Raw genomic sequence first — 21,987 nt, 5'->3', positions numbered from 1 at the left:
GGCCAACCAAATCCCGGGGATGCTGTTTGTCAAAAAAAAGGTTCCCAGGGATGCTCATGAAAGAGTCCTGCCCTCTCCCTCTCATCCTTTTAAAAGCCTACCACTGGAGCAGTTGCAGTAGCTACACAGCAGCAGCTCGCGATGGCTCTGGGCGTCCTCCTTCTACTCCTCCTCCTCCTGGTCTCCTCGTTCGCCAGCTCTGCCTTCGCCGACGCGGTGCTCGAACGGAAGGCCGGCATCATTCTCGAGGAGCTGCAGCTGGTGGCGGCGCCAGGGAAGTACGCCGTGATCTTTGACGCTGGCAGCACGGGCACGCGTGTCCATGTCTTCCAGTTTGACAAGAAGATGGACCTCGTCGAGATTGGTGATGACATCGAGGTCTATGCCAAGGTATATATGATGTTAAATTATGATCTAAATTCTAGTACCGTGTTGGACTAGACGTAGTACAAACGGTGTGGGCCTTTGCGTTGACGTCGACGCGTACGATTACAACTCGTTTACTTGTCCTCCAAGGACTCTCATGTATTGCCCTCTTATATACCCCATGTAGTCGCACTTCAGACGGTCTGTCGTCTCGTGCTTGTAATACTCCTCCTCATAGTGATTGCGCCTTCGTGCGTCCGTGGTTTTCTTCCGCAAGGGTTTTCACGTAAAAATCCGTGTCTCTCTTTGCCTCGTTTATTTTCGTTATTATCTAACAAGTGGTATACAGAGCTGAGGTTTCAGATACGAGATTTGAGACGAGAGAATTAGGGTTGCGCGCAGCCGCCCACGCGTGACCAGGCGATCTGAGACCGGATCGTTTTCCGCTGCTACACCGCTTACGAAGCCGAGACCGACAGAAGATTCCGCTCCGCAGGCGCAGATATCCACCGAGACGTCAATCTCGGCTGGCGCCGATTCCATCGGTGTGACTTTGATCTGCTAGCCGCCGCTGCCCTCGCGTACCGTACGCAGCGTCACACGCGTGCCTGATCTGCTACTACTCCACGCGGGCGTACAGGCTTCCAACGACACGCTGCTGCTGCATCTACACGTGAAGGCTCAGGTTTCAGGATATTTTACTAGTAGATCAGCCACCTACTAGTATTCATTACGTGAAGCTATTGATTTGGTTTTCAATTGCTACGGCCACCAGCGACTACCAGGTGCTATCTCTTCTGGTTCTTTGTCCGCATATTAATTCTGTCAAGAATTTTTTCTATGGGCTTGTACTACTTTGTGTACACAGATTTATCTACTCATGGCTTCCATGAAGTACGATCTTCCGCTGCTGGACCGTGACACAAGGTTTACCCTATGGCAAGTCAAGATGCGAGCATTGTTGGCATAGTCCGACTATGATGAAGCACTGGATAGTTTTGGGAAGAATAGAATTCAGGACTGTACTGATGAGGAGAAAAGAATTGATTGTAAGGCTTTGTTACAAATTCAACTCCATTTGCATAATAATATTTTGCAGGAAGTTTTGAGCGAGAAAACTGCCGCCGCTCTATGGTTAAAGCTGGAAGGGATTTGCATGACTAAAGATCTCACCAGCAAGATGCATCTGAAGCAAAAAATTATTCCTGCACAGGTTACCCGAGGGAGGTAATGTTTTGAATCATATTTCAAAATTTAAAGAGATCATATCTGATCTAGCTGCAATGGAGGTTAATATGAAGAGGAAGATACTGCTTTAATGTTACTTTGTTCACTGCCAAGTTCTTATACCAATTTTAGAGACACCATATTATACAGTCGTGATACTCTCACACTTAATGAAGTTTATGAAGCTTTGAACTCTAAGGAGAAGATGAAATTAATGGTGCCTCATGATGGTTCAAGTTCATCCCAAGCCGAGGGATTATCTGTTTGTGGCAGGACAAAGGAGAAGAACTCCAATAATAGAAATAGAGGCAAAAGTAAGAACGGCTACAGGGGCCGGTCGCAATCCAGAGACAAGAAGTATTGCAGATATTGCAGGAGAGACGGGCATGACATCTCTGAGTGTTTCAAGTTGCAGAACAAGGAAAAGAGGAAAGGTAACAAACAAGGTGACAATTCTGCTAACGTTGCTCGTGATGATAGTTCCGATGATGCTCTTGTCGTTATTGCTGGATGTGCTGAGACCAATGATGAGTGGGTACTTGACACCGCATGCACGTTTCATATGTGTCCACATAGAGATTGGTTTAATACTTTTGATTCCACTACTTCTGCTGGTTCCGTTTTGGGTTTTGATAATTCACCATGCAAGATTGAAGGCATGGGTTCTATTTGAATCAAGATGTTTGATGGCATAATCAGAACTTTGACAGATGTTCGATATATTTCGAAGATGAAGAGAAATCTTATTTCTATGAGTGCACTTGATGCAAAGGGGTACAAATATTCAGGTGGAGATAGTGTTTTGAAGGTCACCAAAGGTCCCTTGTTGTGATGAAAGGTGACTTAAGTTCGACCAATGGTCTTTATTACCTTCGAGGTTCTACTGTATCAGGTAACGCTACTCCAGTTGTTTCAAAGAATTCTGATTGTGATGCTGCTAACCTTTGGCATATGCGTCTTGGACATATGAGTGAACTTGGTTTAGCAGAGTTAAACAAGAGAGGTCTTCTTGATGGATATGAACCTGGTAAATTGAAATTTTGTGAGCACTGTATCTTCGGCAAGCACAAGAGGGTGAAGTTCAATACTTCGACCCATACAATTGAAGGTATTCTTGATTATGTGCATTCTGATTTATGGGGACCATCTCGCAAGAAGTCATTAGGTGGTGCAAGTTATATGCTGACTATTATTGATGATTATTCGAGAAAAGTTTGGCCTTATTTCTTGAAGCAGAAATATGAAGCATTCTCAGCATTTAAGGAGTGGAAGATTATGATTGAGAGACAAACTGAAAAGAAGGTAAAGATACTTCGCACTGATAATGGTATGGAATTATGTTCTAAGAAATTTAAAAATTATTGCAAGTCTGAAGGCATTGTCAGACACTACACCATTCCTTATACTCCTCAACAAAACGGTGTTGCTGAGCATATGAACAGGACCATTATTTCCAGAGCCCGTTGCATGTTGTCCAATGCAGGTTTGCATAAGCGTTTTTGGGCTGAGGCCGCTTCCACTGCTTGTTATCTCATTAATCGTTCACCATCTATTGCTCTTAATAAGAAAACTCCAATTGAGGTATGGTCTGGTTCATCTGCTAATTATTCACAGTTGAGAGTTTTTGGTTGCACTGCTTATGCTCATGTTGATAATGGAAAGTTTGAGCCTAGAGCTGTTAAGTGCATCTTTCTTGGTTATAAGTCTGGTGTTAAAGGTTTTAAATTGTGGAATCCTGAAACCCAGAAGGTTGTTATTAGCAGAAATGTTATCTTTAATGAATCTGCTATGTTACATGATGTTTCATCTACTAATGTTCCCGTTGAGAGTGAACAATAGCCTACTATTCAGCAGCCTACTGTTCAGGTGGAGCATGTTATTGATTCAGGTGATACATCTGGTAATGAAATTGTTGATGCACATAATGAACCCGTCGTTAATAATGATCATGTCACTCCCACTCCAAATCAGCCTATTGTTCCACCTAGTTGGAATCTTGCACGTGACAGAGTTAGACGGGGTATTAATAAACCTGATAGGTTAATTGAAGAGTGCAATATTGTTTCTTTTGCTTTATCTGTTGCAGAAGAAATTGAAGTTAATGTTGAGCCTTCTTCATATTCCGAGGCTATTATTTCTGGTGATAGTAATAAGTGGATGACCGCTATGCATGATGAGATGGAATCACTTGAAAAGAATGGCACTTGGGATTTAGTAAAATTGCCTAGAGAGAAGAAACATATTCGTTGCAAGTGGATTTTCAAGAGGAAAGAAGGTGTTTCTCATAATGATGAGACAAGATATAAAGCAAGGTTAGTTGCTAAAGGTTATAACCAGATTCCAGGTATTGACTATAACGAAGTCTTTTCTCCTATTGTGAAGCATAGCTCTATTCGCACTTTACTTAGTATTATTGCCATGCATGATCTTGAGCTTGAACAATTGGATGTTAAAACTGCATTCTTACATGGAGAATTAGAAGAGGATATTTATATGGAACAACCTGAAGGTTTTGCTATTCCTGGAAAAGAAAAGCTTGTCTGTAAGTTAAAGAAATCTCTTTATGGATTGAAGCAATCCCCTAGACAGTGGTACAAGAGATTTGACACCTTTATGCTCTCTCAAGGTTTCAAAAGGTCTAATTATGATAGTTGTGTTTATTTGAAAACTGTCAATGGTTCAACTATTTATTTGCTCCTTTATGTTGATGATATGCTTATTGCTGCAAAGAGTATGTCAGAGATTAATGAACTAAAGAAGAAATTGAGCAATGAATTTGAGATGAAGGATTTGGGTGCAGCAAAGAAAATACTTGGCATGGAAATATCCAGAGATAGATCGTCTGGAAAAGTATATCTAAGTCAGAAGGGATATATTGATAAAGTTCTTCGTCGTTTTAATATGCACAATGCCAAGCCGGTGAGTACACCGTTAGCTGCACACTTCAAATTGTCATCAGCTTTATGTCCTAAGTCAGATACAGATATTGAGTACATGTCTAGAGTTCCCTATTCAAGTGCAGTTGGTTCACTTATGTATGCCATGGTTTGTTCTCGTCCCGACCTATCATATGCATTGAGTGTTGTCAGTAAATACATGGCTAATCCTGGAAAAGAGCATTGGAAAGCAGTTCAGTGGATTTTCAGATACCTGCGTGGTACTTCTAATGCTTATTTACAGTTTGGGAAAACTAGAGATGGACTTGTTGGTTTTGTTGATTCTGATTTTGCTGGTGATTTGGATAAGAGAAGATCGCTCACAGGTTATGTTTTCACCATTAGTGGTTGTGCTGTGAGTTGGAGAGCAACTTTGCAGTCTATTGTGGCATGTTCCACTACTGATGCCGAGTATATGGCTATTTCTGAGGCTTGCAAAGAAGCTATCTGGTTGAGAGGTTTATACATTGAGCTTTGTGGAGATTCATCTTGCCCTACCGTATTTTCTGATAGTCAAAGTGCCATATATCTTACAAAGAATCCAATGTATCATGAGAGGACAAAGCACATTGATGTTAGATTTCACTATATTCGAGATGCTGTTGCTAAAGGTGATTTGAAGGTATGCAAGATAAGTACTCATGATAATCCTGCTGATATGATGACAAAGCCAGTTCCTACCAATAAGTTTGAGCTTTGCTCAGGCTTAGTTGGTATTTCTCACTAGTCCGATGGACTTTGACGCACAAGGTGTTTATGCTCATTTGGATGGAGTTATTCACTTTCTTCGACTACTGGAGGGAATTTGGATCAAGGTGGAGATTGTTAAATTATGATCTAAATTCTAGTACCGTGTTGGACTAGACGTAGTACAAACGGTGTGGGCCTTTGCATTGACGTCGACGCGTACGAGTACAACTCGTTTACTTGTCCTCCAAGGACTCTCATGTATTGCCCTCTTATATACCCCATGTAGTCGCACTTCAGACGGTCTGTCGTCTCGTGCTTGTAACACTCCTCTTCATAGTGATTGCGCCTTCGTGCGTCCGTGGTTTTCTCCCGCAAGGGTTTCCACGTAAAAATCCGTGTCTCTCGTGTCTCGTTTTATCTCGTTATTATCTAACATATGACACACCAACCACGTAAGAGCAAACTCTAGCAGAGTTGCTATATCGGTTCGATCATCGTAATAACCATTATTACTGCGATTTTGCTAAAAACTGACACTTTAGCAGAGTCATCATACCTGACGAGACCGCCATAGTTCATTGAGTGCCCTTCTTATATGGTTTCTTAGCCTCCATATATGGCGACCCGGGGTTTTCTTTTGGACCGCATTTCTTATAATAGTTGCACCTAAATTACATGTGGCGCGAAGAAAACTACATGTGGTCCCCACCTTCCATAGAATGGCAAGATGATTGTAATAAAGATGTCCTATTGACAAGTGGGTTCCACAATTATGAAAGCAAACACAAAGACTTTGAGTTTGCTCACAAACCCAATAGCCTTCGTATTCATATGGAGCACACTCCATATGACAGATGGTGATCACACATATGACAACTCTCCCAGAGTTGATTTAACATCTTTGTTCACATCTATGTTCTTGTTTCTTTCTCACCCCTTTTAATCTGTTGGTGCGTGCAGGTGGAACCGGGACTGAGTTCATATGCCGGACGGCCACAAGAAGCGGCCAAGTCTATCATACCTCTGCTTGACAAGGCCAAGAGCACTGTGCCTCGGTGGCTCATGGGAAAAACACACGTTAAACTAGGGGTTCGTTCGTAATTAACTAGTAATACAACCCCGAAAAAAAACTAGTACTACAGAAGAGAATGAAAATCACTAGCTACCAACAAAACCGAAGTTCAGATCTGAACAAAAATCTTGACTAAGATTACCATTCGGATGTGCAGGCCACGACCGGACTCAGGCTTATCAGAGATGACAAGGCAGAGCAAATTCTTGAAGCGGTATTTTTCATCTCTTAGACTTCTCCCGACACAAGTATCATAAAAATGGCATGCAATGCCACTCAAGACAAAGATGATGTGCTACTATAATTAACGACACTATGATATAGGGCATAGAATAAGAAGAAATAACAACAAATAAATCTGCACGCAACTTCACACCAAAATTCCAAAAACAATAAATAAAGTGGCATTATAATACTAGACTAAACTATGATATTACTATGCAACATGCACGCCACATGGTGTATGTGGTAAGCAACCTCAAAACAAACAATGTCAAGAAAATCATACACTTTTTTGCAAAAAAGAAAATCATCACTAAAATACAAGTCTATGATACTAACCACTATGAGAGGCCTTGGGTTGAGCGCATATTTTTTTTGGACGGAGATACACATATAGAGAAGTATATTCTCTTCTTGTTTCAGTGGATGTTAAGATTGAAAATCTGACTTGTTGAACCTATTCCTAAATTACAGGTCAGGGATGCTATCCACAGCAAGAGCAAATTTTAGTACAATCCTAAGTGGATCAATGTTATCGAGGGATCTCAGGAAGGATCTTACATATGGGTCTATGCTACTACTGTTACTGTTGTTGTTGTTGCTACTAGTACTACTGATCTTGTTGCTGCTGTTGGTGTTGTTCCTGCTGCTACTACTGCTGATGCTGCTTCTGCTGCTCTACTGCTACTACTACATGGCCTTAATTACTTCATCTATCTGCATATATACATTACATACAAATGCATACTCCGTATTTACCGATGTTACACAAATATTGCGCGTAGGTTGCTCTAAATTATTTGTTGGGTAAACTGGGAGGAGACTACGTCAAGACAGTAGGTGTGATTGACCTTGGAGGTGGGTCCGTGCAGATGACCTATGCCATCTCTTCAGCTGCTGCTGCCGCCGCTCCCGTAGTGTCTGCCGTACGTCACCAAAGAGTATCTCAAAGGAAGAGACTACAATGTCTATGCTTACAGGTTGGACCCTATAGCTCCTTTGTTATTTTACTTACGTCGGTCTTAATTACTGCAATTTTACAAGGCCCTATGGTACATATAGCTTCCCTAATTAAGCTCTTCTGTTCTTTTACTTACATGGATCTTAATTATTGCAATGCTACAAGACCCTGTGGTACGTAGTTTCCCTAATTAATGTCTTGATGGTGGTAAATTTTGAACTAAACAGGTATTGCGGGCACATATACACCTGTTAATTTTGGACATGCTTCTAGGTTAATAGAATCGGTTAGAAATAAATCATGTAAAACCAACCATTACTCTTTCTGCAGCAAAATATAGAACAGGTTATAGTTGTATGACATAACTAAGAATGGTACATAGTTACATATTAGTACAATAGTAAAGAAATTTGGACTCAGAACTAATATTATGTAATGCATACCAGTGGAACAAGTGGTATGTGAAGAATACACGGAAAAAAAGTTCATTTGGTGATACCTAAGCTCTCGAATCATACAAGATGGATCCTCCATTCAAATAGAACTATGTAGTCATAAGCTTATTTCAAAGGTTTTTTTATCATTTATGCCACTAGTTGTGTCCTACTACTCTGTCTTACCATTAAAAGTTATAACTACTAAAAAATGCCATCATTTCATGAGATGCTTCCTCAAAAATGCTATTAGACACCTAAAAAATGCCACCATCCCATTAGATATTTACTCAAAAATGCCATTCAACATCGTCATTGTCAGGTCAAACCTGTAGGTGATGTTATATGACTGGAATAATCTTAGACCCACATGTCAGTTTTCTCTATCTCACAATGATAAGTGTGACCTCACTTGCTAGGAGTAAGAAGTGAATGATTTTAGAAGAAAATAAGAACATTGTTGGGGCTCCAGTGGGACTCACACTTTATCGTAGTGAGATAGAGGGAGAGCAGACATGTTAGTCCATGGGTATTGGTCATATATCATAGTAAGCGGGCTTTGAGCTGACAATAATGGTGTCTAGTGACATTTTTGAGCATGCACCTAACGGAGTGATGGCATTTTTGAGCAGTTGAAACTCCTAGTGACAAAACTGAGTAGTGGAACAAAACTAGTGGCATGATGATAAAAAAACCTACTTTAAAATAGAGAAAGCTCGTTGGGAGATCTAAATTATAACAATCCATAGCAATGATGAACTGGCTCCGCAATACTAAGTCTCATCAGAGAAAAATAGTTTTGGATTATGTTGTGGTGGTTTTGCACGCGTGCAAGGCATCCAGGTGGATACAAAAACAGAAATATTATAGATAATGGGAAGATTAGAAATATATTAGGTAAATAGAGTTTTCTAATTCTCAGGATAAGTACAAAATAGGAAATAGGAAATAGAGTAGTATATTAAAATTAGGGTGTAAGTCAAAGCCTTTTTTTGGCGATCAATGTGAAAGCCATACTCTGTGCGTGGTGGTAAGCGTGTAACGATAGAGCATCCAAATGTCACGATGTCTTGCAAGGAGCTCCCTCCCCCTGTATGTATGTGTCTCTTCTATTTAGGAATCAAATGTTATCTAATGACTAGTAGACTGCCCGTGCGTTGCCACGGGCATGTCAACTTTAACATGGATTGAAAAAAAATAGCCAATAACAAAAAATAATAATTAAAATCCACTTCACTTGCAATATATTTTGATAAAAATTTTGAAACATTGCACTTCATTACAAATGATAATAACACTTGAATGCTTTTATTATTTATGCTTAAGATTCGATCATCTCACGAAAGCATGTGTATTGTTATTATCCATTAATTAAAGACAAACACATAGAGTATTGTGTTCCCTTTAAACGAATCTGCAAACCCCCAAACCTAGAACATAAGTGGGGACGTGTCCTGACAGCACATCATGCCAGACCAGAAATATAGCTCTCTGAAATAATGCAAGGCAGCCCCAAGATATGGAGGTTCTAAATTGCTAGGAGCTTAAATGCTTAATAATACAATCATGTTTCTCCACTTTGAGCCAGTCCAACATGGACTACTTCATTAATACCTACCATCATTCCAGATAACCTGCAAAACCAGAGGTAAAAGACTATACAAATAGAAGTTTCAGTTGAGTTGAAAGGCTCAAAATAAAAGCCAACAAATATATGCAGGGTTATTTCATACTGCTATTTTATTCAGCACCAATAACCTCCTTGTCAGCATCATAATATATCATCCAAAATCATATTACCAATTTTGGGGCAACTTTATACTACTTACAAATATAAAGAATAATATTAACTAAAAAACCTTGGATTGTAATAGATGTGAAAAATACTTCTATGTTTCAAGGAATCATATGGTGTGAGTATCGTCTGAAATCTTTTAGGAGAAATAAGGATAGAGAGCTGTTTTGTTCAACGAAACAGATTGGCTCTCCTTACACTAAGTCTAAGTTCATCATCATTCATCATTGTTACATGTATAAATCAGGATAACACAATGAATAAGAGGAATAAGGATAGAAAGTTGTTAACTTCATCACAATGTTCATTTGCTTATACTTGAAGAAATAAGACAACATCTCCTGTGAAAAAATTAATTTTATTGACAAACGAATTCCCTCCATTTGTTAAAAAGATGCCTATTTGGTTCACCTGGAAGGCAAAGGAGAATTTCATAACATGTCTACGGTACCTTGCTAGAAGGAAAAAGATAACTGGTATACTTGGCTCAAAATCAGAATGGATGATAGAATTACATAGAGTTGTTTGTCCTTTTCGAAGATACAACTTTTGTAAGGAACTGTGTCAACGAATTCGCACAGAAAATATATCATCTGATTCCGGTAATGTAATAGAGCACACTAAATCGTATTTATGAACGCGTAGGAATCTGGACTCTTTAGAAGAAATGGACAGAGCAAATAAGCATGGTCCAATGCAGGTTGTACAGGTTATATTGTACACATGTTTTTATACAAAATTTATTAGAAACACGGGAACAAAATATGTTTGAGTAGGTAACAAAATTTGTTTTAGAAGATGATGACTTCCTAATATTGAAGCATGTAACTGAACTCTACTGGTTTTGGGGAGTTGAAACGGAGGTACAAGACAAGAATGAAGAAATAGGTTTTATTTCTGTTACTCACAGACTACATGTACAACATTGGGAAGCTCCTTGTGAAACAAGCTTACAACAGTGAGCACTGAAAAATCATACTCTCTTCTTGCTAGCCGGTGGTGAGAACACCTTTGCAGCAATTAGTATTGAAATGTTCTCCTTGATAGGTTCATGAAGAATGCCAGCAATGAAAATCTCATCCAGTATTTAGACCTGAATATTTCACCATTGGTACCCATGGGATTAGTCAGTACTAAAAAGAATGGTAGCTCTTGCAAGAAATTTCATATAACTCGATTGCTGGTTCTTCGGTGTCAACATTTCAGCATATATGTGAATATAAAATCGACCTCACATACCATGGTTATTAGGAAAAACACTCATCATGCATTTTATAATCAATAGAGGCTATCCTTACCAAAGTTGTATTATCAATAGAGGCTATCTTCACAATAAAGATAACACAGAAAACCAACAGACAAATAGTTTTCAAAATGTGTTTTATAACACAAAATAAACAATAAAAAACACAATTTCACAATGACATGGCCCAACTAAAGCTCCTTCTTGTTCTTGTTCTATTTCGTATCTAGCAAACTACCTCATATCTCCCAAATACTGACTACCATCTACAAACATATGCATAACAAATTATCACCACATCACATGGGCAGAAGAAAACACATACCTTAGTCCTAGTCGGTGAAGATGTTAGATCTTTGCACGAGTGCCCACGTACCTTGGTGTAGAGCGGACATTGTCATACTTGGAAGTGCTGCTTGGACGGTGTGCTCCCATCAGCCCACATAGCAGGGAGCACTGCTTGCGCCGCGCTCTCGGACACTGCTCTGCCACTGCCGCAACCACCAGCCACAAGCCGCGAGCAGCCGACCAAGATGCTGAATCTTTCCATTAGTGTCGTGTTCTGTTGTGCAGTTCATCTAGTAAATTAAAGACATGGTATAAATTGTCATTGAGCAATGCGTGGGCAAAAAATATCAGTTCGTGTACTTGCAATGAAGATTCTGAATTTACAAAGTATCTTGCTACTTCACACTCACGACTGGCTTATCTTATTCTTATCACTCATTACTCCTGAATAATATATTTGCAGAAAACATTGAAATAAAAAGTCATTTGATCAGTAGATAGAAGCAGGAGCACATCTGTAAAAACACCTCTAAAGCATGTTCGTTTGAAATAAGGAACAACCTTAATACAAACGATGCAAACCTTAAGGCCCGTTTTCTTACAATATTGTCTGGATCTGAGGCCCCCAAATTATACAAAGTGCACCAATGCAATTTTCCTAGTTATTTCACGACATAAAGAGTTCCAGAACAACAACAGCAAAGCTACTGAACTCTTGCCCCAGTTTTGGTCCATAGGTTCCAGTCTGCCCGAGATCTGTTCTACGTAAAAATTGTCCTAATGGCCCCTCCTCCCGTTTCTGTCAAACAAATTCTCATTAAAATTTCTCAAACTCTAGAAGGAATCCATAAACCGGCAAATAAGTGTTCATAAGAACCACACCCCAAGGGATACACATGGAAGAAAACAATGAACATTCTATTAATTCAGTTAATGGGTAGTGTGCATAGGGCATCATATTAACTATATGATGTTGTGTCAGATGATGTACCACAAAGCTTGGCAATACGATCAATGGCAGCATACTGCTGCCGATGCTGCATTTTCATAAAGTTGTCTAGTCTAAACGAACAAGCATTCCATGTTGAAATTTTTAGTGACACGATGATGTGAAACTGAATTGAAAACAGAATTCTAGTACTAATAAAATTTTTAAAATACGTCTACTAAAAGATGAGCAACATCAGATCAATTATCTAAATTGTGATCAAACACTGAAGAGATATATGATATATGATATGATAGCAACACTAAGAATGTGAATGTTGTGATGAACTTCAATGTGATTATGCAGTACCTACTGAAGAGCACCTTTGTGACATGGAAGTAACTACCATATAAATGTGGCCATCCTTTTTCTCTGAGCAGATCCAAATCAAGCAAAGATATCTGAAAACCACTTGTGTATCTGTAGGCATATTTGTAATCGACATATTTATTGTAACTTGATTCTTCACTTTTGATTCTCTTGAATCCATCAGAATGGTCTTCTTGGTGCGGACTTCGTCCTTCATCAACTAAAAACCTGACCAAAAAGATGAATCAGCTTGTACACAAAACGTTACATCACTGACAAATTTCCAAGATGAATATATACTCCCATTGTGAAGAGTTAGAACATATCCAGTTAATCCTAACTGAGAAGAGTTAGAACATATCCAAACTTCCTAGAGAGACATGTATTTCTAGGAAGCTTAGGCCGGGTTACAATTATGTACATATGTAATGTCTCACGAAAATCGAATGAAACAGTCGGGCAGTGTCAGTAAGTTATTCTTGCTCAACCCCTAGGTAGGTGTTCCTCTGCTTAATTTGCTTATGATTTGATAATTCGTGTCTCTTCTGAAGGTTGTAGGAACTCCCAGTTACATGTGCCCTGAACTTATTCCTGATATTCTGTATGGCTCCAAGTCTGACATATGTTTGCTAGGCAAGCATTCCTATCTAACATTCAGTTGCATGTCTTGCTCGCTTGTTCTCTTGGCTAAAAATCTGCAATTTTCAGGCTGCTTCATCTATGAGATGACTTCGCTGAAGCATGCATTCAAAGTATTTGGAAGTAGCTATGTTGACATGCTCTTTAAGTTAGAGCTCCTTCTTTCCAGCAAAAATATAAAAGAAAAAAATACAGCTCCTTTCATCAAAAGTTGCATCTTAGATGATGTTTTTTCCTAACAGAATATGTAGACACTGGTAAACAAGATAAACGAGTCTGCTGCCGCTCCTCACGCCACCCACCGGCCACCACCTCATCATGATGCAAGGTGCGGACATTAACTAATTAAAAAAAGATTGTAATAAACTCTGATCCTACTGTCGAAACTACTTTCACTGAAAGAGATATATTGTGGGGCGAAACATTAAACTGGAATTAATTACCTTCGGATGGTTGCATAATTTCTTAAGAGCAGTAATATATGCCAAAACTTTAGTACTCTTTGCTTCTTCAGATATCAAGCGCTTAACCTGACAGGGTCAACCACAGACTCCTGTAAATATAACTCCGACTACCTTACATGTGCCTACTAAATATTGCTTGAAACTCAGAACTGTACAGAATTTCCTTACATTTTTGGAGTGTGTGAAGTGGTTGTACAGTGTCATCTGTAAGGGAGTCAGCTTGCATCACACTACTTCAAAAATCTATACATAAGCAGGGTTAAGTAATGTAGATGAGGCACAATTATATAATGTAAAAAGAAGGAAGAATCACTATAAAAGACAAAATGGATAGCACGTACACAATTCTTTTTGTGTTTCTGAATGTGCGATGAACATATCTGGCCAAATATACACCGGACAGGACATACCTTTGGTGGCAAGTGATTGGACAACAGGGCATTCGTTCGTCTCAATATAAACTGAATATCATTGAGAAGCCATCAGAAGAAGAATTCAGAAGGTAATTAAGCTAGAGCCCATAAAATTGGAAGAAAATGCATCCAAACAATTCTAGAGGAGATTATTATAACATAAATGTGGACAATACAGTTGTAAAAAATTATGTAGTGCAGAGTGCAGACAACCTTCTTCAGAGGAAAAGGGCTTGCCTGATTTACTTTTGCACTAAGCTCTCCAGATCTCTCGGATACCAACTTCTTTTCTTCTACAGTTGCTGTGGGTTATCTTCCACGAAGTATGGGTGCCTTCAGTTAGGGGCAGATAATTTGTTAAATACAGAGGAAAGGAAGATATAATGCAATTAACAGGAATAGCACATGGGTTTAGGTGCACACCACACGATGAATAAATACTTGAATAACAAATATCTGAGAACACCACCATCTGTTAATAAATACTTGCAGATCTCATTCCCCGCAGCCACTGGTCCCCATTCCCTTCTGCCATCGGCCCCCGCTCCCCGGATCAACCAAAACAATAAAAAAACATTAGTAAGTACTAAAAGGGAAATTAATGGCCGAATTTGGATATTTCTGCATGCATCAGACATGCAAAAGTACTGATTCTAGGCACATGAATCGTACATTTGGATGCTTGGACGGACTGGTTGCATCAAAGATAATTAAGCTCTCAGTGTTAGCAAGTATAATGCTTAAATACTGGCAGAATCATGTTCCTCACGCATGGTGTTGCAATATTGCTTTTGGCGTCTAGCTCAACCAAAACAGCCGAGATGAGACAGCAAGGAAGCGGGTCAGTGTTGTACCTCAAGGATTTTCCTTCTGAACAAATTCAGCAAAATAGATTACCTGGCATATAATCACCCAGTCGCTCCCAAGGTCCAAAGGCACACGAGACTGCGACCGGGACCTTAGCAAGATACCGGTCATGGTGGCGGTCAGACGTCGATCCCGCAGCTCGGCAAAAGGCGGCCATGGCTCGCGAGGCGCACGTGCGCAGTGCAGTCAGGGCATCGCGGATCGAGGAGGTTGAGGAGGAGGCGCGACGCTCGCGCCACAGACGACCGGCGATGGACCAGAGTTGGCGGAAGGAGAGGGCCATGAATCGGGGCGAGCTCGGGCGGCCGCGGATGAACAAGGGTCGGAGAGAGAAGGAGGAGAACGGAGAGGAAACAGGAGGCAGGTAGGTTGCGCGAGATCGCCGGTGTGGCCCTCGTCGGCGGCGGGGCTCCCGGCCAGATCTACGTATGGTGGGGTGGTGGCTCTGGCAGGAGGTAGGGAGACGGAACAGCCCCGCCGCTGCCGTCCCTGGGCGCGGCGCGGCTTCGCCGGCCGGCCACCGGCAGCGGCGTTGCGGGGAGCGGTGGGGGCGTAGTGGGCCTTGGGCGGCAGTGCGGAGCATGGCGGCTGGGCAAACCCTAGCGCTATTTTAGATCGAGGGGAGCCTCGTTCCCGTCGGAGCTCGAGGGTTTTTTTTCGTTGGTTTTTCTTCGTAGGTATTTTGTCGTTCAATTCAGTTAATAACGATGGGAGTTTGGGCGTGTGCGGGACTCGATTGCAGGGTTTTTCTTGGTTTTTTACGGCTGAAGGGATGGTGGGAGGAAGTACCAAAGAAGTACCAAAAAAGACCGGGTGAGGTGGGACGAAAATAAAACCCGGAACGCGACCTACCAACTGAGACATTAGGAGTAGAGATACTTGAATAACAAATATCTGAGAACACCACCATCTGTTAATAAATACTTCCAGATCTCATTCCCCGCTGCCACTGGTCCCCATTCCCTTCCGCCATCGGCCCCCGTTCCCCGGATCAACCAAAATAATAAAAAAACATTAGTAAGTACTAAAAGGGAAATTAATGGCCGAATTTGGATATTTCTGCATGCATCAGACATGCAAAAGTAGTGATTCTAGGCACATGAATCGTACATTTGGATGCTTGGACGGACTGGTTGCATCAAAGATAATTAAGCTCTCAGTGTTAGCAAGTATAATGCTTAAATACTGGCAGAATCATGTTCCTCACGCATGGTGTTGCAATATTGCTTTTGGCGTCTAGCTCAACCAAAACAGCCGAGATGAGACAGCAAGGAAGCGGGCCAGTGTTGTACCTCAAGGATTTTCCTTCTGAACAAATTCAGAAAAATATATTACCTGGCATATAATCACCCAGTCGCTCCCAAGGTCCAAAGGCACACGAGACTGCGACCGGGACCTTAGCAAGAGGCCGGTCATGGTGGCGGTCAGACGTCGATCCCGCGGCTCGGCAAAAGGCGGCCATGGCTCGCGAGGCGCACGTGCGCAGTGCAGTCAGGGCATCGCGGATCGAGGAGGTTGAGGAGGAGGCGCGACGCTCGCGCCACAGACGACCGGCGACGGACCAGAGTTGGCGGAAGGAGAGGGCCATGAATCGGGGCGAGCTCGGGCGGCCGCGGATGAACAAGGGTCGGAGAGAGAAGGAGGAGAACGGAGAGGAAACAGGAGGCAGGTAGGTTGCGCGAGATCGCCGGTGTGGCCCTCGTCGGCGGCGGGGCTCCCGGCCAGATCTACGTATGGTGGGGTGGTGGCTCTGGCAGGAGGTAGGGAGACGGAACAGCCCCGCCGCTGCCGTCCCTGGGCGCGGCGCGGCTTCGCCGGCCGGCCACCGGCAGCGGCGTTGCGGGGAGCGGTGGGGGCGTAGTGGGCCTTGGTCGGCAGTGCGGAGCGTGGCGGCTGGGCAAACCCTAGCGCTATTTTAGATCGAGGGGAGCCTCGTTCCCGTCGGAACTCGAGGGGTTTTTTTTCGTTGGTTTTTCTTCGTAGGTATTTTGTCGTTCAATTCAGTTAATAACGACGGGAGTTTGGGCGTGTGCGGGACTCGATCGCAGGGTTTTTCTTGGTTTTTCGCGGCTGAAGGGATGGTGGGAGGAAGTACCAAAGAAGTACCAAAAAAGACCGGGTGAGGTGGGACAAAAATAAAACCCGGAACGCGACCTACCAACTGAGACATTAGGAGTAGAGATACTTGAATAACAAATATCTGAGAACACCACCATCTGTTAATAAATACTTCCAGATCTCATTCCCCGCTGCCACTGGTCCCTATTCCCTTCCGCCATCGGCCCCCGTTCCCCAGATCAACCAAAACAATAAAAAAACATTAGTAAGTACTAAAAGGGAAATTAATGGCCGAATTTGGATATTTCTGCATGCATCAGACATGCAAAAGTAGTGATTCTAGGCACATGAATCGTACATTTGGATGCTTGGACGGACTGGTTGCATCAAAGATAATTAAGCTCTCAGTGTTAGCAAGTATAATGCTTAAATACTGGCAGAATCATGTTCCTCACGCATGGTGTTGCAATATTGCTTTTGGCGTCTAGCTCAACCAAAACAGCCGAGATGAGACAGCAAGGAAGCGGGTCAGTGTTGTACCTCAAGGATTTTCCTTCTGAACAAATTCAGAAAAATAGATTACCTGGCATATAATCACCCAGTCGCTCCCAAGGTCCAAAGGCACACAAGACTGCGACCGGGACCTTAGCAAGAGACCGGTCATGGTGGCGGTCAGACGTCGATCCCGCAGCTCGGCAAAAGGCGGCCATGGCTCGCGAGGCACATGTGCGCAGTGCAGTCAGGGCATCGCGGATCGAGGAGGTTGAGGAGGAGGCGCGACGCTCGCGCCACAGACGACCGGCGACGGACCAGAGTTGGCGGAAGGAGAGGGCCATGAATCGGGGCGAGCTCGAGCGGCCGCGGATGAATAAGGGTCGGAGAGAGAAGGAGGAGAACGGAGAGGAAACAGGAGGCAGGTAGGTTGCGCGAGATCGCCGGTGTGGCCCTCGTCGGCGGCGGGGCTCCCGGCCAGATCTACGTATGGTGGGGTGGTGGCTCTGGCAGGAGGTAGGGAGACGGAACAGCCCCGCCGCTGCCGTCCCTGGGCGCGGCGCGGCTTCGCCGGCCGGCCACCGGCAGCGGCGTTGCGGGGAGCGGTGGGGGCGTAGTGGGCCTTGGGCGGCAGTGCGGAGCGTGGCGGCTGGGCAAACCCTAGCGCTATTTTAGATCGAGGGGAGCCTCGTTCCCGTCGGAACTCGAGGGGTTTTTTTCCTTGGTTTTTCTTCGTAGGTATTTTGTCGTTCAATTCAGTTAATAACGACGGGAGTTTGGGCGTGTGCGGGACTCGATCGCAGGGTTTTTCTTGGTTTTTCGCGGCTGAAGGGATGGTGGGAGGAAGTACCAAAGAAGTACCAAAAAAGACCGAGTGAGGTGGGACGAAAATAAAACCCGGAACGCGACCTACCAACTGAGACATTAGGAGTAGCGATACTTGAATAACAAATATCTGAGAACACCACCATCTGTTAATAAATACTTCTAGATCTCATTCCCCGCTGCCACTGGTCCCCATTCCCTTCCGCCATCGGCCCCCGTTCCCCGGATCAACCAAAACAATAAAAAAACATTAGTAAGTACTAAAAGGGAAATTAATGGCCGAATTTGGATATTTCTGCATGCATCAGACATGCAAAAGTACTGATTCTAGGCACATGAATCGTACATTTGGATGCTTGGACGGACTGGTTGCATCAAAGATAATTAAGCTCTTAGTGTTAGCAAGTATAATGCTTAAATACTGGTAGAATCATGTTCCTCACGCATGGTGTTGCAATATTGCTTTTGGCGTCTAGCTCAACCAAAACAGCCGAGATGAGACAGCAAGGAAGCGGGTCAGTGTTGTACCTCAAGGATTTTCCTTCTGAACAAATTCAGAAAAATATATTACCTGGCATATAATCACCCAGTCGCTCCCAAGGTCCAAAGGCACACGAGACTGCGACCGGGACCTTAGCAAGAGGCCGGTCATGGTGGCGGTCAGACGTCGATCCCGCGGCTCGGCAAAAGGCGGCCATGGCTCGCGAGGCGCACGTGCGCAGTGCAGTCAGGGCATCGCGGATCGAGGAGGTTGAGGAGGAGGCGCGACGCTCGCGCCACAGACGACCGGCGACGGACCAGAGTTGGCGGAAGGAGAGGGCCATGAATCGGGGCGAGCTCGGGCGGCCGCGGATGAACAAGGGTCGGAGAGAGAAGGAGGAGAACGGAGAGGAAACAGGAGGCAGGTAGGTCGCGCGAGATCGCCGGTGTGGCCCTCGTCGGCGGCGGGGCTCCCAGCCAGATCTACGTATGGTGGGGTGGTGGCTCTGGCAGGAGGTAGGGAGACGGAACCGCCCCGCCGCTGCCGTCCCTGGGCGCGGCGGGGCTTCGCCGGCCGGCCACCGGCAGCGGCGTTGCGGGGAGCGGTGGGGGCGTAGTGGGCCTTGGGCGGCAGCGCGGAGCGTGGCGGCTGGGCAAACCCTAGCGCTATTTTAGATCGAGGGGAGCCTCGTTCCCGTTGGAGCTCGAGGGGTTTTTTTTCGTTGGTTTTTCTTCGTAGGTATTTTGTCGTTCGATTCAGTTAATAACGACGGGAGTTTGGGCGTGTGCGGGACTCGATCGCAGGTTTTTTTTTGGTTTTTCGTGGCTGAAGGGATGGTGGGAGGAAGTACCAAAGAAGTACCAAAAAAGACCGGGTGAGGTGGGACGAAAATAAAACCCGGAACACGACCTACCAACTGAGACATTAAGAGTAGAGATACAATTTAGTCAGGGACGGAGTTGCCTTGTAGGTTAGGGTTAGTTGGCCCCCAGTGAAATTAGAAAATCTTTCTCTGGCTTAGCACTAACCACTCTTCACTTATAGAAGATGACCCCACTATCATATATATATCGACATCAGACTTTTTTGGCTTCGTCCCGTTCGTCCCGGAATCTACTCATATGTACTACTTCTTCTCTCTCAATTTACAGCGTGCGCGTACCCCTAGGTCGTCAATTTGACCAACCTAATACAAGTCACATATTACAAAAAATATATCAATTAAACTTCAAACGTTATATTTTCAAAAAGTATAATTTTTGTGTTATATAGTTTATATTAGAGTGATAAAATTGACAACCTATATATACGTGTAGGACTTGTAAACTGAAACGGAGGGAGTTAGTGTCTACTTTTTTGTTTGCATTAATTTATTACTTTGAGATACTAGATTGCCTCTAAAATTTTTAGCTACTAAATGATCTAAGGATGTTTCCATTTCAGCTACTTGCACTACGGTGCACTGGCTTCTCGAGTAGAGATCTTCAAGGCAAGTAATGGGCCATTCAGCTACTGCATGCTGCGCGGATTCAACGGTACATGGTGACCTTCCTCCTTTGGTTGAGCAAGTACATAATCATGGAAATCTCCGTCTAATGTATATTTATCACTGAATGAAGGTAAATACACCTACAATGGAGAGCAATACGACGCTATAGCTCCACCACAAGGAGCAGTATATGAAAAGTGCAGGGAGGACGTCACCAAAGCACTAAAGTTGAACGCACCCTGTGAAACAAAGAACTGCACCTTCAACGGCGTGTGGAGTGGCGGCGGCGGAGCTGGCCTGTCCGACCTCTACATCACCACCAGCTTCTACTACACGGCATCACAGGTTACAGGGAGCCACTAACAAATTAATTAATCTGGATGCATGTGAATTAGTGTTGGCTACAAGAACTGATGAACTATGTGTGTGTGTGTGTGTGTGTGTGTGTGTGTGTGTGTGTGTGTGTGTGTGTCTGGCCAACAGGTTGGCTTGATCGACAGCGAGGCTAGCAGTGCAAAGACCACCCCTGCGGCGTGGAGGGCCGCGGCAGAGAAGATTTGCCCGCTGAGCTTCAAGGAAGCGAAGGATGCGTACCCAAGGGTCCGAGCCATTGACACGCCCTACATTTGCATGGACCTTATCTACCAGTACTCCTTGCTCGTGGATGGATTCGGTAAGCAGCTGCAAATATATACTAGTCTTCACTGTTTAGTTTTCGTTGATTGATGAATGGATTTGGGTACAGCTGTTGGTGTTTTATGGCAATGTGAGGCCAATCAAGTAGACTTGGTTTAGCTGATATGATAAGGTATATGTAAGTTTGGAGCCAACAAAAGAGATCACAGTGGCAGAGAAGGTGAAGTACGGGGAATACTTCATCGAAGCCGCATGGCCTCTTGGGGAAGCTATAGAGGTCGTGTCGTCCACAAATCGGCTCCGTGATGCATGATTTAAATTGATATAGTCCCTCCCCACGAGTTGCATGTGTAGCTATGCATAGATGTAGCATGGACGCATATGCATGCTTGCCATCTTCTTTTTTCACCAGAAATGCCAAACACGCCCTATAGATTTTTATATTGTGTTTCTTGAGCTATAGCATGGTCATATGCTTGGATGTTCGACGCAATATGTGTGCAAATCATATTGTCTAAAAGGTTACACCATTATATGCTTGTGCTTGCATATTGTGGAATAGTGCAAGTTATACCTAATATGTGTGCAATTTTTTCATCATTTGATTTAGTTGTTTTCCTTTTAGGGTAATACCAATGCTCTTAATTCATTTTATCTTAGACTAATTTTCTGTTTTGTTTATGAATCTTTTTAGTATATGTCTTTGTTTACTCATAAGAATAAAAAAATGGCAGGAAACGATCTTTTATTTTTCTCGCATGTGCTAATGTTTGTGGCTCCTTTTTATTACTGTTTGCTTTGTTGATTTTTTTCCCGTTGGAGTTCCTCCTATATTTTTGTGTCCAGTAGCAGTTTGATGATGCATTCAGGCGACACTACGTAATTGATGTTAACAACTTAAATGAATTTTCTAATTGATACACTTAAATCATAATTCTTGTTGAAGTTGCACCAGTTTATATTTGTTCTTGCACAATACGAGTGAAAATCTGTGTATCTTGCATGTTTAAATGGATATTCTTTTCATTGTAAAAATGCGGCCAAATTTTAATTTCATGCAATGCTTTCGTTTGCAACAGATTTTGTTTACCA

The 21,987-nt window shown here is 43.0% G+C and overlaps 1 long non-coding RNA gene and 1 pseudogene across 6 annotated transcripts; one reads left to right on the top strand and one right to left on the bottom strand.

Annotated features, from left to right (window-relative positions):
• Positions 1–141: 141 nt before the first annotated feature.
• On the top strand, positions 142–21,208 carry LOC119338390 (annotated as a pseudogene).
• On the bottom strand, positions 9,259–15,444 carry LOC119338391. Of its 6 annotated transcripts, XR_005163946.1 has the most exons (11): positions 14,945–15,441; positions 14,720–14,845; positions 14,471–14,575; positions 14,261–14,380; positions 14,045–14,095; positions 13,803–13,877; positions 13,614–13,700; positions 12,532–12,759; positions 11,272–11,524; positions 10,612–10,796; positions 9,259–9,542 (listed from the first exon to the last, which is right to left on the bottom strand). It is a non-coding gene; the product is annotated as an uncharacterized LOC119338391 (long non-coding RNA). The 6 variants fall into 6 exon arrangements; XR_005163949.1 differs by having other exon boundaries at positions 12,546–12,759; positions 14,471–14,845; positions 14,945–15,444; XR_005163947.1 differs by having other exon boundaries at positions 13,976–14,095; positions 14,471–14,845; positions 14,945–15,443.
• Positions 21,209–21,987: the final 779 nt, after the last annotated feature.

Source organism: Triticum dicoccoides, chromosome 7B, assembly GCF_002162155.2.
Source record: "Triticum dicoccoides isolate Atlit2015 ecotype Zavitan chromosome 7B, WEW_v2.0, whole genome shotgun sequence".
In the NCBI taxonomy this organism is placed as follows: domain Eukaryota; kingdom Viridiplantae; phylum Streptophyta; class Magnoliopsida; order Poales; family Poaceae; genus Triticum; species Triticum dicoccoides.
The sequence above is the reverse complement of the archived record's forward strand: the minus strand, read 5'-3'. Positions and strand labels throughout refer to the sequence as shown.